The following is a 14,994-nucleotide window of genomic DNA, read 5'->3' as shown; positions in this document are numbered from 1 at the left end:
GTTAACACCACCAGCAGCCTCCATCGGAAAATCCATCAACAAATTAGGAAAGAATAATCAAGGCAGATCAAGAAGGAAGAATCAGGGTACGACAATGTTTAATTCAAAATCAGGAAAGGATTTAGGGTTCTTAACCTGAAAGCAGGCGGCGGCAGAGATGGAAGAGGAGGAGATGAGCGACGGTGATGCAAATCTGATTACTGTTGGATTGTCTCTGTTAAGGCTTCAGCGAGACCTTCTTTGTTGCCACCATCATCATCTTCTTCCCTATCGATATCCATATATGCCACCACCGTCTTAAACAAGTTTGAATAAAAAACCATACGCTCCTTTCTTTGATTTAAAATAACTCAATCTCGATTTCTGAAATACCCCCATCAGTGTGAGATAAAGAACCGCGACATAGGGTGTCGGAACCACCGTCTATGTAAGATTGGAGCTCTATTTGGGGATTTCATGTGTGATGGTACGAGAGAGAGAGAGGGAAAAAGAGACGAAAATTAAGGTTGGTGATTGTTAGAAGATTGACGAAGATGGAGTCGTCATTGCCGGCAAAGGTGAAAAGGGATGTCGGGAAACTGAAGGGAAAGAGTAGGGTTGAACGTGTAATTAAGGGGGGGTATTTATTTTATTTTATTCCTTTTTTAATTATACAAAATGATAAACAAATAATAAAAATATAAAAAAAAATTACTAAGGGTAAAATAGTCATTTTATGTCTTCAGGGACTGCCCGAGTGAAAAAAACATAATACAGGGACGGTCCGAGTTAATTTTTGAAAATAGGGACTAAACACGCTTTTTAGCATATACACAAGGTACGATTGATGTAATTTACCCTATTTTTTTTCTCATTTTCAACCATTTCTTTTCCTTTGTCTCGAACTCGGGAACGGGGTACGCAAATTGAACCGTTACATTACATTGTGACATTATTCGGGTCTCTGCAGAGCAGCCATTTCTTCCCAAGTTTAAACTAGGGTTTCAAAACCTCGTGATCTGCTGTCGAGACATCCTGCTGTCATTCTCGTCATCATCTTCCAATTCCGATGATAAGCATCAACATGAAACGCCACCCTCACAGTCACAATCTTCTTCGTCCATGTCATTTTATATCGATGACGTGTTAGCCAGTCTCAAAGGAACAACACCCTTTCGTAAGCCGTCGTTATTCGATTCCAACACTTGTGCCGCTGATTCTCCGACTCGAAAGGTCGATTTTCTCGAAGAAATCGACAAAAATCTTTCAGCATACCGTCGCTCCTCTGCTCAACCACTGCCGTCCTCCTTGCTCGCCATATCGTTTCAGCAGCTTTACAAGCGTAATGTGTTGCCGCAAGCTGATCCATGGTCGTCTAGCACCGAAGATGCTTCCAAAACGTAATGTACTGCTATCGGGATTTGGGGGAGAAGTAGAAAAGTCAGAGCCTTTATAAGAAATTCATTGCAAAGTTTGATTTGAAACTGGTACAACGATAGCTGTGGCCTGTGATTAAGTTTTTCTGTTTCTCTGAAGATGACATGTGATCTGGATGAAAGTACTGTAAAATAAACCAAACATCGCGGAGGAGAAGAACTATCAATTAAACCCATCAGGTTTCTTGAACTACATCATTTAAGGAAGTATCATCATATTGCTATGCTTCCTCCTTGTATCGTCTTCTTCACATCTTCTGATCTTCAATAGTTCAGCTTAGAAACTTAGCATATACTCTGGCCAAATTGGAGGAACTCCTAGCTTTATGTTATTGCCCCCAGATGAAATATTAGTTGAAAAAGGTTGATTTTATCAAACAGTTCTTCCTCTTATGATTATTGAGATTTAAATTAATTTGGATTTTTGTTTTTACAGTATTTTCATCCAGAGCACATGTCATCTTCAGAGAAACAGAAGATCGAGCATAAAAATGTTAGGGACAAATTTAAGATGTCTGAATCCGACTGTGGATCTTCCCTTGTTCAAGGTATAAAAAACATGATGTTATGTCTGACTGTATGCCAAATTTATGCCTTCTTTTATTACTATTTTCAGTGGCACAAGTCAACTTACTACAAAAGATCAAGCACCTTGCTTGCTACTGTTCTTCACAAAAAGGTAACCCTCTAATATAGTTTCTTTATATTGGAGAAAATATTTCATGCCAGTTCTTGACCAGTGACCAGTCTTATGATCTTAAATAAAATGTTGGTAAAGATGTTTAAGAATATTTGAGAAGAAATGACAGGAATACTTGGGGAAATGAAAGAAAATATAAATTAGTAAAACTAAAATTAAAACTTATTGAGGGGAAAACCTCATTTTTACTGACTTCTTTTATTTAGTAAAAAGAAAACACTATAAATAAAGTGTTGAATACAAAAAGTTTTATTTATTTATTAATTTATTTATTTATTTATTATAATTACTAAATAAACCGTCTCCTTCTTTCTAAAAATAAATAATTAAAAACCCAAATTTATAGGCATTTTGTGTTGCAGAACTTTGTCTTCGAGATATATAGTGCAGATTACAAACCCTAAATCCAAAAAAATTTACATTAGTATTATAACATGGTTTGATTTTTATTTTTTTAACAGAACTTAAATTTTAGAGGCAGCTAAGTTTTGTTTCAATACCAAAAAGAAAATTAAACCAGATGTATTTTAATGTGAAGTTGTTTTATAGTAGACAAGTTTTTCAATTGAATTATTTTTAAGGCCTTTCTAGTTTCTATTGTATTTCAAACAGTTGTCTTGTTAGAGATAAAAATTTACACGATCTTTTGATATTCAATTCATATTGAGAAATTCCACAAATCTCTTCTTGTTTTCATGGATTTTAGCTTCAACACGTTGTTCATGTATTTGATTGTTATTTTTTATTACTTCATCATTTGCAAAACAGAGAAAAAACCAGTTGGTTTGTTTTTTTCTAATGGAATAATATCCAAACCAAACTGTAGGTATAAAATTTTACAATGTTTTTTGTTATTATATATTGGAAAATTTAAAACTATCTAAATGGTTTTAATAACAAACAACATAGTTTTAAGTTTCCAATCTATAATAACAAAAAAACATTGGTTGATAATTAATCTTGCCAGTTGGATTTTTAGACATTCGGAAACAGTAAACGAACGCAAAGCATACATATATTTGTAAATCAAACTAAACTTGATACATTAATGACCATACTAAACAACTAAGCAGCCGGAGAAGATTGCACCACTAGCGGCCGCCATGATTTTCTTCTTGCATTGTCATTTATTGGTGGGTGGTGGTGGTGGTGGCGGCGGCATTACAATTTCTTGTTGCCGATAAACTATAGGCACAAGTGGTGGTGCTGGCAAGTTAAGTAGAGGCGGTGACAGGTACAAGTCCGGCTGACTCCTTCTATGAACAATTGGAGGTAGAGTGACCTCCGGCGGGAGGTTAGCACCATCATTAGCTGGTGGAGCTGTGTTTGTATCATCATCATCATCATAATCTGGTGGCAGCTCAGGGAATGTGGGTGGATTAATGGTGGTTCCCGGTGGTGGTGGGGATGCAACTAGTGGTGAGAATGTCGGATCTGAAACCGTGGGTGGTGGTGAAGCCACTACAACTGGTGGCAGTGTAGGGAGGAGGACTGGCGGAGTTTGGCGGCGGAGGAATGGTCTGGATATGAAGGGGTTGTCGCTGGAAGAGATAGGAGAGAAAGGCCATTGATCACCACAGTCTTCTAAAAGTGGGTCACAGATTTCTGGTAGACCACGGCGGTTAAGGGTGGCTGGACGACTTCCGACGGTGGCAATGGAAGAAACCAATAATAGTTGTATGCAAGTGATGAAGCTCTGGGATTTCACCATTGTTGACTGTGAAAAGCAAAACAAAATCGAAGCCTACTTATAGAGGAGCTGAATGTTCTTAATTAGTCACCGTTCCCAATGGCATGCAAATTTGCATGGTCAACCCTTTGACTTTCGACGTGTTTAATTAAAATGGAAAAGAAACCAAAAACCTATACAACCAATTCACTGTCATCCTCATTACATTTATTTTGAAATGACAAGTGGTTTGGTCAGCAGAATTAACACGCTGTATAAGGTAAATCGGTTCGGCATTTTGTTCCTTCAAATCAACAAAATCGGTTTTTATATGCATATATTCTCCTATGTGTTGGCTACAAGTTTGGCTTTGGAATCATCTTAATTGGATTAGTATTGGATGAGTTATATTGCCTTAAATAAGGGTTATGATGGTTGTTTTTTCAACAATTTTAAGTTTATGAGGAATTTTTCGTCATCTTTGAACTTTCATATCTCTTTCATACGAGCTCGAGTTTGGAATCAGCTGATTTTTCTCGTGTATATTCTACTATGTGTTGACTACATATTGGGCTCTGAAAACACCTTAATTAGATTAGTATTCGATGAGTTTCAAATCTTCAAACATGGTCTACTTGTTCTCTTCAAAATTATGTACTAATGGGTATTGATACCGAAATAATGGTATTGATACCGGCAGTGTTACCTACCATTCGGTTTGAGGATCAGTACCCTCAATTCGGACAATTTGGTATTCAATACTTCGGTATTGTTTGAGTAATGTGCTCACCCCTAATAACAGCACAAAAAGCTGTACATACTACTTTTGAAAACCACATACACAACTCATGTCAAAAATTCAAAAAATTAAACTAAAACTACTAACAAATGTAAACCGCAAGGCACATGGAACTTTAATTTACTCTCAAATATAAAATGTTTTGGAGTGTACAGTTGGGCAAGAGGGTGAGTGTACAGTTGGGGAACTGAATTAAATTTACTCTTCTTTTTACGTGCCCATCATCTAATGTAGGTCAACGTCTTGCCTTCATCGGGTCCATTTTTGCAAAAAATAAAAGAATATTAGTCTTCTTGAATTCTACTAAATGATTTTCTTTAAAACAATAAAATTCTTTGACTACAATTGAATACAAGTTTCTTTTGTTGGGTCGATATTTTAAATAGTATATTTCATTTAAAGATTATGCAATTACATCCTAGAAGTTTTAATATCTTCATGTTTTATAGAATGTATTGTTGTATATATTAGAATTAGTTACGTGATATATGCAATATCTATGACCAGTTATTCAAATATAATAAAACATGTTGCTAAAGATAGTGTTTGGATTTATTATAAATGCTTACAGTTGTATAATCAAATAATTAGATATTTAAGTGTTCTGAAAATTATGGCAATTTATCCTTTCATACACAGCCAACATATGCCATATAAGCATTTTACTGGTGAAACCTGTAAATTACTTGATTTGAAAAAGTATTGAATCATGAATATTTCAGAAAGAGAGAAAATTCCTGTTATGGATTTTCCTGAAAAACAAACAAATTTTTTTAGTTCCATTAAAATTTATTCTTATATATTATAAACAAACGGAATCAGATTGTAACCCGTGTAAAAGATAAGTAAAATTGATTTCTAAGATCCATTAAACGATCCGGAATGCATGAAAAACATCCCCTACGTAAATGGCAAATCTAAGAAGTTTGTTTATTGGACGTTTCTGATCAACCAACAAAAAGAATTTACATTTCGAACGGAATTTAAATGATAAACTAAAAAAATGGTAAACCGCATCATCTGAATAACGCACGTCAACCTGTTCCAATATCCACTTACGGAGTCAATTGCAGAACACTAGTAATATTTCAGATGTGTCAGGGTCTGAACCATGTACCTCATATGTGAAATTCCATTCAGCAACAACAACAACTAGGTTCCAGGGGCTGAATTGACAATAGTATAAGTTTTCCAACCCGGGTTCCACAATGTTTTTTTTTTCTAACTGGTTTTTCATTTTTACTCTAACCGGTTTTATTGACAAGAGCTTTTTTGCCTTAAAACCGGTTATAATCCGAACTAGTTTGTGCACCGCTAGGCGTGAATGGTTTGTTAATTATTATATATATATATTAAAGTTGTGAAGAAAAAGAACAGTAAACCTGAGACATTTTTGTCAGTTTTGGTCCCTTAAATTAAATTTTCGGTACCTCCATTTTTGTTTGTGTGTCACTTTGTATATATTAAGGAAATGAAAGTTAGGAACAATACCTGACCAGGGTACTGTTCCTCCGGTTACTGTAGACTGTTTATTGGGTTAACCGCTTCACCGCCTCTATAGTCTATAATGCTTCATTCTCACCGATCTATATCACCGCCTACTGCTTGCCTTCTCCATCTCATTCTTACACAAAAAGCAGATGACTTTACGATCTCCGGCGCTCCCCTACCGCTCATCGCTTTCAATCAAATCGGCGCCACCGTTAAATTGGCGCCACCGTTAAACGAAATCACGTCGGCCGATGAGGACGACGATTGATCGGATTCCGATATTCACTCTGAGTCAGATTCGTATTCGGACTCGGGGGTATCGACTGTATTCTTCAAGCGATGAAAGCGGTCACGAAGACGAGACGCGGCAGTGACAATCGACCGATGAGGTCGACGGCTGCTACCCCTTATCTGTATTTCACTTTGTTTTAATTTCGTTCTATTTCGACTTTTAATTAGGGCTTACTGAATATTTGCTTGCTAATTGCAGACCCTTCGAAGATCGATTAAGATGTGTTCTTTTTTCTCATAATCTTCCTTTGCTCTCTATAATCTTGGTTTTTTTGGTTTCTATGCCTTAGGTTAGTTCTGATTTTCACTGCTCAGTCTTTCGATCTTCGAATTGGGATTGGAAAGAGCAGTTCTGGAAGAAATAATCAAAGTAGTTTCGTCGATTTCTTTCTTCAGCATGCTCAACTTTCTTTTGATTTCTCTGTGTTCGTATGGAATTGTTTCCACAGAAAAAAGAAAAACGATGGGCTGACAGATTGAGAGAGATGACAGAATCAATCAAGGGTGGTTTAGAGTTTGATGTGAGTTTGATGAAACGGAGGGTCAGCATATGAAAGAAGGTTGCAAATTGAAGCATCTGATCGTTTAATTTGACAATGCCTGACCTTTTTATTGCCAGATTTGGGATTTTTCTGTCCTAATTTGTAATAATCTAATTTCGCCTAACTGTACATTTTACAATTTTCCTTTATCCTTATTGCTTTCTTCTATGTTTCTTTTCACTTTCACCCTTCAAATGCTTTTTACACAGGTTATTGTCACAACACAAATCCTCTCCTATGTTTTGTCATGTATACTTTGTATTTGTTGTTTTGGCTTTTCAGATTGATGATCTATAAAAGATCAGAAAGGTGCTTTGTTGCAATATGTATGTTTTAATTTATGTCAACAAGCTTTTGGTAACAATATTCAGTTTCAGTTTATTATGACATTGCATAAGATGAACCGAATCGTTCATATTTTATCTACCGTAAGGTGAAAGAATATCATGATGAAAAGACTTGGATCACAAACGAAATTATTCACAATCCTGCTATTAATAAATATTATTATGATTGATTTCTATATGATCTGTATATTTATTTTAATCTACGGTGTGAAATTTTCTTTAAACTAGATTTCTGTAATGCTAGAGATAAGAAGCAATTGTTGGAGATTAAGCTGATACTTTTGGAAAGGGGAATATTTAGATAGGTCAAAACTTTGAATAATCCTCTTTTTTATCATATGGTTCATTTTACTTACTTTAGCTTTTCATATTGGTTACATTAGTTTATTTTTTAAGTTAATTTGATGTTGTTTGGTTTATAGATGATGTGCTCTTCTCCTTGCAACACATGCTCTCTATTTGACACCTACTGTGTTCATCCTTTTATGTTTATGTACTCAACTTTAAATCCTTACCAAGCGATCATCATATGAAAAAGACAAGTTTACCCTTTTAGCAAAATTATGAGAAACAGTTGTAGTCAGAGCTCGAAGACGAAAAGTTCTTACTATGGACTCTCAATTTGAGGTAAATCAAGCAACGGCTCTTTTGTGTTCTTATTTTTTACATATAGAGCAATCTCAAGCAACGGTCTTTTTTCTTTCTTTTTCTAATTTCTTTCATAATTTTCATTTTTTCCATACATTGTATTCTTATTTTTTAACATTTTATGGATTTAACAGGTAAAACCGAAATAATTGGCTGATGTGAAATGGTTTTTCTTTTTAGTGAGACAAAATAGCAACATAATTTCATTGAAATGTTTATTATACCATCCTACTTTCAGTTTTTTGTATTGCAATCGTCTTAATAAGAAAAGAAATATTAAAATACAATGCTATAATTGGACAGAATTTTCATAGCCATTGCTTTATTTAATATTCGAGAGGTAATACTTTACTTTTTTTTTAACAGGGTGTTGTTGTCGCACTTGTTATTTACTTTGCAACACAAAGGGGTCATTATATTATAACATACTACAATATATTTGTGTATTTGTAAATGGGCCAAACCTAGACAATAGCAACATACTTTACTGTAGCTACCAATTAGAAGAATGTACTATACTTCCACACAAAAGCGACACCTTGCGGGGGTCACCTTTCTAGTTACGAATTAAGTCTATAAGACGATAACTAACTCGAGGTCCAACGTTTATTGGGTTTATGCAGAAGCAATCTTTAGCCCAACAATTAATCATGGGTCATTTCTTTAACAGTATATTAGCTTTTTATAAATTAATCATTATATTTATCAAGTCATAGATATAATAATAATTAGAGCAAGAATAAACAACCTTACATATGACAGATAAGTTGAAAATGAATAGCTATCAGAAGGATTGCCTTTTCATAAAGCACCGATAGTGCGTCGAATTAAAGACATAAGTTTGGTGGCGGATAATCTTGTTTTTTAGTTCTTTTTAATGTGAACAAATACGATAAACAATTATGTTGGAAATCCAAATAGTTTGTGTAAATTGTAATTGCCCAATTGGAAGGTTAATTGTATTGAATTATATTTTTTTGGTTTTTCTTTAAACCTGTTTTTTATAATTTCAAAAAAATTATATTTTTCGATTTAACTCTTTTAACATCTCAGCGGTAATCTTTTACATAATTTTCAGGAAATTGAGTAATCCAAGCACTTTTTAATGTTATTTTAATAATGACAACTAGTTTTTTTTTTTCTTTTGAAAATGACCACTATGCCCGGAATGGATCATTACGGACCCGAATTTATATTAGGTCAATGGGTATATTTATATGCTACATAAAAAAATCTTACCAAAAATATTCATTTTGACTAGTCCGGAACAAGTCCAGAATGTGTAAAACACGTCCGGAATAGTAACAACTCCTTCGAAATACGAGGAACATTCCAGAATTTTGGATTCCAGAATCGTGTTCCAGAATTTTGGTCCGGACTTGTGTTCCAATATTTTGGTCCGGAATTGTGTATTTAGTAACGTCATCCGGAACATACATACAAAATTCCTAATTAATTATTCTTTTTATTGTTGCACGACGGAACATACGAAGCGGTTGTTACTACAACCTGCAAGCCTCAACTTGGGTGCAAAATCATGGCTCGGTTACAAAACCGACCAGTTTGTGAGGCCATGCATATGCAATCATATTTTGGTGATTATGTGAACATGCAGATGTGTGTGGAATGTTACCGTTTACTTTGTCACTATCTTATGTGCAACGAATTTACTACTTTTGATCCAGTTACCTACAAGAGCTTCTATTTTCGGTTGACGACTATTGGCTTTGCTTTGACATGAAAGCATTCTGCTTGGTTACAGACTTGCGGTTCGAGGAGTATCCCCCTCCCCCGGGGTCAGTTCTAGTTTTGAAGAGTTTAGACAACATGTGTTTCCATTTGTATCGCTTTCAAGATCCGTGAAAATGGATGACCTTATGCACATGTTTAATGACTTACTTCATCAATTAGGTGATGTAGACGCGGTTAGAGTCTTCTTGTTGTATATGCCAGAGCAGGGATTTATGGGGAAATAGCCTTGACAACCGGTTACTGATCAACATATAACACTCGTCTCTAATTTAGAAGAATTTAACAGGTATATAGTGTAACACCTCGTTCCCAGGTACATTTCCTTACGTTAATTAAGTTTAAATTGTGAAGACTTTAAGGTTACATGGGGCGTACATAACAACTTACGCATGGTGTAAGTGCGTAGAGTTCAAACCCTAATTGTGGCGTTGTGAGCCTTATTTAAAGGCTCTAATCTCTTGAGAGCTTCCCCATACTTAGCATCCACCCTTTCCTTTTCTAACTTCAAAACCCTAACCTTTTGTGAGATCCTTGAAAGCTTGAAGTGATATTTTGGTGTGTTTTTGGTAAAGAATGAGAACTTGGTAGATGTGCTTGGAGTCCATGGCTTGTAGATCCAAACTATACTCTTCTTCAACATCTTCTAGAAGGTATAAAGTCTAAACCTTGCTGATCTTTTTATTAAATCTATCTTGTTGTGATTTTGTATGAGTTTTTATTCCTTAATCTTGGATCTAGGGAGTTTGAGCAACTCCAAACCTCATGAGGAGTGTCTCTCATCCTTTTTGAGCTTTTTGAACCATAAAATGGGAACTTGGTCACTCTCATTCAACCATGCTTGATCTATTGAGCTTTTGGATCATGATTAAGACTTAGGGTTTGGTTTTGTACTCCTTGTAGCCATGCAAAGCCATAAAGGTTATCACTTTATCATTTAAGACGTCCATGAGGTTCAGATCTGAGAGTTGGACGTTTGAACTTAAGGCATTAAGGTCTTAATAAGAAAGTTGGCAAATAGCCAGATTAAAAATAACGTAACCTTAGCTACGTAGAGGACGGGTACGCATGGCGTAACCCCAAAAGTCCAACTTTGGTCTTTTTAGATGTTAGGTCCCGTAGGGTGGATCCTAGCCATGGAATGGTAAAATGGTCTTTTTACCCAAGTAGGTTAATCAGAACCAAGACTTGTGCTTGGAGTTGTTACCTAATTCTAATTTAGAGATGTCAAAAAGTCCCGTGGGACCCCAAAACTGTGGGGCCCCGATCCCATATGGGGGATATTTGTTACAAAAACTGAGGACGGGAGCGGGGGTGGGGGTAAGGTTAACCCCCGTTTTAATTTCGGGGGTGGGGACGGGGGTAGGCAGTCCCATCTCGAACCCCTATAGGGGCTCCATTAATATATTATATATTAATTATATAAATATAATAAATAATAACAATGATTTTGAACTTCCAAAAGTCAAAAAATCATGCTTTTAAGTTGTTAGTATAACGTTTTTCAGAAGTGATAACATTTTTGTTTTTAACATGTAAAATTATGTTATAAATAACTATTTTTAACCCCAAAAATAACTTTTTAATCCCCAAAACAACTTCTTTTAACCCAATAAAAAATATCTCAAAATCAATCGGGGTGGGGAAACGAGGGCGAGGGAAGGGGGTAATCCATGAATTCGGGGGTGGGGAGGTTGGAAATTTTGGGGGCGGGGACGTGGGCGGTGGAATGGGGAAATTTCGGGGTTGGGGGCGGTAGATGCAATCCTCGTCCCATTTGTACCAAGGCTTTTGACTTTGACCAGGGGTAAATTAGTCACTTTACCCAAAGATTAGTTAGTAGTGTTTGACTAAGTGTCTTTATGGGAATTGTAGCCGGGGAGTTGCCGGAGCAGCAGTCAGACATTTCCCGATCAACATTTCAGCAGTCAGCCTTACGAGGTGAGTTACCTTCCAGTAGCGGTGGGTCTACGGCCACAATGTCGGCCCACCAGTAGGAGTTGAATGTTGGATGATTGTCTTTGTGATATCATCTAGGTTGCTACTACCTGATATGCTTATATGCTGGCATGATATGATATGTGTGATAGCGATAGTAGGAGGGGAATAGTCCCCAAGTTCGGTTGTTAGGACCGAAGGGTAGGTCAGCACCCCATAATGGCTCGACACGGGTAGGTCAGCACCCCAGAATGGCTTGACACGGGTAGGTCGGCACCCCAGAATGGCCGTACCGGGTAGGTCGGGCACCCCAGAATTGCCGGCGGTATGTATGCTATGTGATTGTATGGTATGTGGTACGATAGGGGAACTCACTAAGCTTCGTGCTTACAGTTTTCAGTTTTGTTTCAGGTACCTCTTCAGCGAAGGGGAAGGAGCCGGCGCGGTAGCTGCACATCGTACACACATTGGATTCCGCATTATGAGATTTCTTGGGATTGTACTCTGACATTGTCACTACTTTTATGATATGATTTTCAGACATGAGATTATGGTTTTTACGAAATGATATGACTTCATGATATTTTCTTATGAATGTTTTTCTATGTTGTTATATCAAAATCGAAAATTTTGGACCTGAAAAATGGGATGTTACATTCGGGCACACTCTCGGGTATTTCTGAACTCAAACTGAGGATTTGGTAATTTTTATGAAAATGGAAAATAATTTTTTCGAAAAAGATTCTATAAAGAAAAACGGATGTGATGTGTGCAATCACCGATCTCGAGTAATTGATTTCCCAAAATACGCATACCAATGTATTATTACTGGTATGCTTGATATGTGAATTGCATGTTATAGTAGGGCTAAGGATACCTTCAGGAATCACATGCTAGAATTGTCTTATTCGCGTGATGCCTTATAGCCTAGGAGGATTGGATGCTATGTATTACTCAAAATTTATATCGACTCGGTTAATTGCTAAGTGTATGCTTTAAAATTTATATACGATTAGGATCATATAGCCCTAGAATCGTTGGTTTGGCCTTATTTCATGTTCCTTGTCTTGTTGTGGGCTTAGGGTAGAATCATTATTCATTATTCGACAGTCTATGTGGTCCCATATTTGTGTACAATTTGCATGCATAAGGCAACCAACGATGTTGGTTGAGGTTCTTAGTAGTGCAGAGGCTGGCAAGTTGAGAATTTATATGAAAGCCTAGGAAATGTCATGGTGGGATATGTATGATGCTTAGCATAGGGATTGTGTGTATGGCTGTAGTGGGGTGACTTAGAGGATTCATGACAGTTCTTGAGGAAATTACAGATAGGTGTGGAAGGTAGTATTTGTAACGTCGCAAAATTTAAGACCAAAATATTTATTTTTATAATAATAAAACCATCATCCAAAACGTGTTCATAACACTATAAAAGAAAATCAGAGTATGTAAATAATCATCCAAATACATCAAGTCAACAAAATGCGGAACAACATGGTGTGTGCGATGCGATCATCCCGAGCCCTTCCCCTTCGATCCGGAAGTACCTGAAACATAAACTGAAAACCGTAAGCACGAAGCTTAGTGAGTTCCCCAAAATACCCCATACCATACATATCAAACATACAATGGGCCATGCCCAACAACCATCTGGATCCGCCCGGCATCGAGCCCTGCTCGGAACAAATCTATTAGAACATGAGATGGGCCCCGCCCACCACATTCATCAGGCCCCGCCCGACATTCGTACAGATACATAAACACATGTAAGAATCACTAAGATAAATTGCTAAAAAAAAATTATGTCATGATTTTTGGGATGTTACAAACTAAGTGAAATTGAGATATGAAGAATGTTGGATCTAAAGCAGAAAGCAAGAATCAGATGGGATATCGATGGAGACAAAAACATTAAATTTTTTCATGGAGTTATTGATTATAATAAAAGGAGAAATATGTTGAATGGACTCACTATTAACAGGAACTGGGAGACTGATCCAGAGCATATAAAACAGGAGGTTTGGCAATATTATGCTTCAAAATTTGATGATATATGTATGGCGAGGCCTAGACTTATAAACAGTCATTTCAAAAAGATCTCTAGTTCGGATAAAGTTGAGCCAGAAAGCCCATTCTCCATAGATGAAATCACGAATGTTGTTTGGTATTGTGGAAACTACAAAGCTCAAGGGTTGGGTGACTATACCTTTAAATTTCTGAAAAAAAAAGCATTGGGAGTTATTCAAAGTCGATTTTTTCAACTATTTGAAAGATTTTGAAGTATCGGGGAAGTTTAGCAAAGGCTCCAATGCTTTTTTTATTTCTCTAACTCCTAAAACATCTGATCCTATTACTCTAAAAGATTATAGGCCAATTAATCTCATCGGGTGCATGTACAAAGTTCTCTCCAAATTTCTTTCACTCGAAATAAAAAAAGTCTTCGGTAAAGTAATAAGTTTGGAGAAATCGACGTACGTGGAAGGTAGGAGTATTCTTGATGACCTGCTTATCATCAACGAGCTTTACTCTTTGGATGTTAGGTCGCGTGTATGCTCGATGTCGGATGTGTTCGGATTAGCAATCAGCGAATGAGATAGTGTGAGAAAGTGATGTAAGCCTGCGGGTGTAGCCGTAGCATTCGCTAGCAGTTAGATAGTGTCAGAGTGTTGTAAGTCTGCGGGTGTAGCCGTAGCATTCACTAGCAGCCAGATAATGATAGAGTCTTGTAAGTCTGCGGGTGTAGCCGTAGCATTCACTTGGTTGGTAGATAGCATGAGCGCGTTGTTAGGACGCGGAAGGAACAGTAGTACCCACCAGTTCGGGTGTAGCAGTAAGGATATGGAAATCCATGGATTGGATTTCGGAATTATCTAGATGGAGTAGATCTAGTTGAGCCAGTGATAAGATTGTAGAAGCGCCACTACAGATGAGAGCAAGGAAGCAATGGACTGCTTAAGGTCATTTATGACATGAGGCTACCAATGGTCATGTAGCAATCACTTTAGCCTTGGGTTTGGTGACGTCAGGATTCGACGCATGGAACCAATCAATTAGATCAGAAGGCCGTTAGGGCCACAGTGACAAGATAGTTAGTAGCAGCTAGATCCATAGAAGGATTTCGTTCAGAAGTCATGCGAGGCGGATAAGTAGGGAGTCCTTTGGCTCCGTAGTCGGGTTGGAACCCGGTATTTTAGATAATTGGTGATCGAACTGAGACCAGGGAGGTCTCGTTAGATTTTGGAGAGCAGCCATGTGGCAGCATACTGCTTCAGGCAGTTCAGTGTTCGGGCAGTTTCAGCGTTTGGGCAATGTTAGTAATTGTGCCCTAAGTGCAAGTACAGACGGGATATATGGTTTATTGGGAAGTGACAAGTCACTCACAACAGAAATATCTGAGCATTGGCC

The 14,994-nt window shown here is 36.9% G+C and overlaps 1 long non-coding RNA gene across 7 annotated transcripts; it reads left to right on the top strand.

Moving 5' to 3' along the window:
• The first annotated feature begins 901 nt into the window (after positions 1 to 901).
• On the top strand, positions 902 to 8,355 carry LOC145136690 (uncharacterized). Of its 7 annotated transcripts, none has more exons than XR_013720785.1 (5): positions 902 to 1,778; positions 1,852 to 1,963; positions 2,032 to 2,094; positions 7,677 to 7,881; positions 8,269 to 8,355. It is a non-coding gene; the product is annotated as an uncharacterized LOC145136690 (long non-coding RNA). The 7 variants fall into 7 exon arrangements; XR_013720775.1 differs by lacking the exon at positions 8,269 to 8,355 and adding an exon at positions 8,037 to 8,148; XR_013720688.1 differs by lacking the exons at positions 7,677 to 7,881; positions 8,269 to 8,355 and adding an exon at positions 7,483 to 7,648.
• Positions 8,356 to 14,994: the final 6,639 nt, after the last annotated feature.

This window comes from Lactuca virosa, chromosome 1, assembly GCF_052849685.1.
Source record: "Lactuca virosa cultivar CGN04683 chromosome 1, Lactuca_virosa_CGN04683_v6, whole genome shotgun sequence".
Lineage (NCBI taxonomy): Eukaryota > Viridiplantae > Streptophyta > Magnoliopsida > Asterales > Asteraceae > Lactuca > Lactuca virosa.
This window is presented reverse-complemented; position numbering and strand designations above follow the sequence as displayed.